Source organism: Diadema antillarum, unplaced genomic scaffold (assembly GCF_040938485.1).
Source record: "Diadema antillarum isolate AM-2024a unplaced genomic scaffold, OU_Dant_1.0 seq00000460_RagTag, whole genome shotgun sequence".
Lineage (NCBI taxonomy): Eukaryota > Metazoa > Echinodermata > Echinoidea > Diadematoida > Diadematidae > Diadema > Diadema antillarum.
In genome coordinates, this window is record NW_027271431.1 from 926,868 (window position 1) to 931,281 (window position 4,414).

Genomic DNA, 4,414 nt, shown 5'->3' on the forward strand with positions numbered 1-4,414 from the left:
TGCACTAACACGTTAAGGATGTTATGATACAGCCTACATTCGTATGGATCGACCTAGCGATTCTTCGCCTCCGCTTACATAGAACCTATACAGTTACTTTCATTCTTATAATAATAATACATACATACATACAATTTCTATAGCGCCATTCTCCACTCCAATTAAATGCTCAAGGCGCTTTAAATCGAAGCAAAAAAAAAAAAAACTGAAGATGCAAGTACAACACCGTAATAGAAGAAGATGAAGAAGCAGGAAAAAAGGACATGAAAGTCTGTCTTCAAAAGGGACTGGTCTTCAAAATGCACTGCTAAACAAATAGGATTTTCTTAGCTATATGCATCACAATCATTTCATACTTTCTTTCATAACATTTGACGTAGACAAAATGAGATTAGAGTTGCCTTGACAACCGACCATTACTTTGCAATCAAACGGGGGAGAAAATACCTGCATAAACTGAATCATGCGAATTATACTCCTTTTTTCGATAGATTCACTACCAGGCTGTAATTTGCAGCTTCTTACATTGTATCGGAACCTTTGATAATTTCTGAAATCAAAAACAAATTAAGGTTATTACACACGTCAACCCGATAAGTATTACGCAATATTATGTAATCGGAAAGCAATGAATATGCAGACCTGATTACTTTCAATTGTACAGAGAAGTACAATGATAATTATACTTAATGTCATACCATAATTTTTTCATCAATTTTACAGATTTTAATCTCGAAGCCGGTGAAAATAACAGAGTGTGCTGTAAGCCAGTTCCATTATGTTTCCCCTGAAGATCTGCCAACAAGCTAAAAGATTTAACTTTTAAAACTTTTCAGTGTGCACACTTCACAGTGTATCGGGCATCCCATGATTCTTCCTACCCAAGACGAAACTCTGGGATACAATTGTAATGAGTTACTAAAAGGATCTTTTAAAGGGATAGTATAATATTGGTGGAGATGGGGATTGGGCTTCTAACTTTTTCTGAGATACCAAGAAACTATTCATAAAATAGTAGACCTACAGAGGACACCATTCTAAGAGGAATTCAAAGTTTATTTGATGAAAATCGGTTTTAGAATGGCAGAGACATCAAAAGACAAAGTAAAACAAAGCGATCCAAATAAAAGGTGGGTCCCACAGTTCATCATGATTGCTCTGTTTTCGATATCTCAGCCATTTCAAAAGCAATTTTCATCGAATAAACTTTGAATTCCTCTTGGAATTATGCATGCTCTTTCATATTTCATGAGAGGGTATCTCATTCTCTCATTATCATTATCTCACCAAAAAATGTTAGAAACCTGAAGTGAGGTCTCAACCAAAACTATGCGATCTCTTTAAATGAAGCGGTGATAATTTCAAGATTAAAAAAAGGAGATTGGGAAGAATAAATACACACAAACACACACACATACACACACACACACACACACACAAACACACACACACGCACACACACACTCACACACACACACACACACACACACACACACGCACACACACACACAACACACACACACACACATACAAACACACACACACAAACACACACACTCACTCTCTCTCACACACACACACACACACACAACACACACACACACACTCACACAAAGCGGTATATTCGTTCGATCATCGGGATCTGGGGCAGCATTATCAGACTATCCAAAAAGGGCTGCACAGTTTCTACATGACCTTTCCAAGGACGATGCTGGAGATCATAAGAAGACGGAAGTACCCGGCAAAACACTGCAACTTCATGAACTTTAGATGACGAATAACTTTTTACGCGAAAATAATATCATATCATACATTCATGTACTAGAATTTCATTTAAAACAACACTTATTTCATGTTATGAAGTGCCTCCTGCGCATGGTGTCTATGTTGCAATACTATTGGCATGGACACGGTGGGAGTGATAAACGTAGACAGTGAGAGAGCGAAGCGCTGGAGAAGAGACTGAAAAGCGGAAATAGATAATTTATTCTATTTACAGTTTTGATGTACACAAACAATAATATGCCTACATTGTAGCATATATGTTTCTATGATGAGTGACGAGAGGAAAAACCTTTCCTTTTAATTTCATCCTCACTTCTCAGGACTGAAATGTTGGGTAAAATCAGATATACAGTGCGTATCCAAAAAAAAAAAACGCAACAAGATTTAATTTCGAATTTGTGAAGATTGTGTTATTTTTACACCAAAGTGAGTAGCAACATCTTAAAGCCACATATCTCCTCTTTCCAATGATATCTTATTTATTCTTACACGATCATGGATGGCTGGGTAATCATTCTTTTTGGACAATGGGTCAAATTGGACTTGGGACCAAGTTTCAGTTTCTGCATTTAATACCCCTATGACGTCGATTTCGTAGAGAAAAGCTGAATGTCTGGGCTGGACTTTGTGGAAACGGTTTGCTCCTAGGCCGCTTCTTCTTTGAAAACAACCTGAATGGAAATGGATACTTACAAATTTCAAATGAAAATGTGATTCCTTAATTAATGAAAAATTTTTCTGTGCAACAAAGGGATGTGTTCTGATGCCTATGGTGGGCACAGGATGGCGCACCAGCCCATCGACTGGTTGCAGTAAGAAACAGATTGGCTGAGGTATTTGGAAATTGGGTGATTGCCTTGTATCATGATGTGGAGTGGCCACCAGAATCTCTGGATCTGACTTGTGACTTTTTTCTTTGGGGTTATCTCAAGAGCAAAGTGTTCATTATCCCTCCACCTGACATTGCAACTTTGAGACAAAGAATCACTGATGAGTTTGAAGCTCTACGCCACCAAGCCCCAATGATTCGCAGGGCTGTGCGTGAGATGCAGAAAAGAGCTAATCTCTGTGTGGAAAGGAATGGTGGCCATGTTGAGGGGCATGGAATATAATATTAAAAAGAGATACTAGTATCCGAAAAAAGACAATGGTAAGTTACGATCATTAATTTCATCAATTTCATTAATTGTGATCATTAATATCATTAAAATTAATTTCATTATTCCATTTGTTTAGTTAATTTCTAATAAGGTGCATTGATTCTTGCAGTACCTAAACTTGGTCCCAAGTCCAATTTGACCCAATGATTGTCCAAAAAGAATGATTACTCAGCCATCCATGACCGTGTATGAATAAATAAGATGTCACTGGAAAGAGGAGATATGTGGTTTTAAGATGTCCCTGCTCACTTTGGTGTAAAATTAACACAATCTTCACAAATTTGAAGTCAAATCTTGTTGCGTTTTTTTTTTATACGCACTGTATGTGTGTGTGTATATATACATATATATATATATATATATATATATATATATATATATATATATACATATATATAGATGTAGTTATACATTATACGCATTCCTCTTTGCATCCATGAATGGAAAAGGACATCTGGATTAATGCTCGCATTTGTGCATGGCATATAATTAAACCTTCAGGAAATTTTTCTCATTACATCAGGTGCTTTGTGAAATCACATGGGCAAAAACCAACGGAAAGGGAGTTGATCCAAAAGGAACACAAAGCACTGGGTTCACTACGTTGGGTAAATTATTATATCATATATCTCATATGCACACAAATCCCTTCAGGAAATTTTGCCCATTACATCAAGTACTTTGTGGAATTACACAGGCAAAAACCAACGGAAAGGGAGTTGATCTGAAAGAATGAAGCAAGGGGTTCACTATGTTGGGTAAATTATCATATCATGTATCTCATATACACACGAATTCCTCCTTTAACCTTAAAACAGTATTGAACGGAATCCGATGTTGTTCTGACCTGACAAGCGCCCGAAACATGATTTTGTCTGCCAACATCACGGTATATACCGGTTACAGTCCTGTAGACCGAAGGTTCGATAAACCGAATTTCCTAATTGCCTCGTTACTGGGCGAGGGCATTATGTTCTCTTTCACAAAACTAAATATGGCTCGGAAACGCATGATCTTTGATAATGGCAGGAGTTCACTTCAATATGAAGTCAATATACAGCCATTGGAGTAAAGAAATAAACACCTACAGCCCTCTTGGAGAACAAAGCAATATTCAATGTTTCATTTATCAAAATCTGTTTCTCTACTACTACTACTACTACTTCTTCTTCTTCTTCTTCTTCTTCTTCTTCTTTTTTCTTCTTCTTCTACTTCTTCTTCTTCTTCTTCTTCTTCCTCTTCTTCTTCTTCTTCTTCTTCCTCCTCTTCTTCTTCTTCCCGGAAGCTATATTGGAGTGTTGAATCGCATGGTCTGTGCCATAACCTTGTGTGCGGAGTTATGCCCTTTTGATCCTGAGAGAGAAACGGAAGACCAATACCTCTCAAGCCTCTAGTGAGGCCGTTTTATTAGCAATAATACTGAAATCGATAATTCCACTTGTTTCTTCATTTTTATGTGTGTTGCTGAC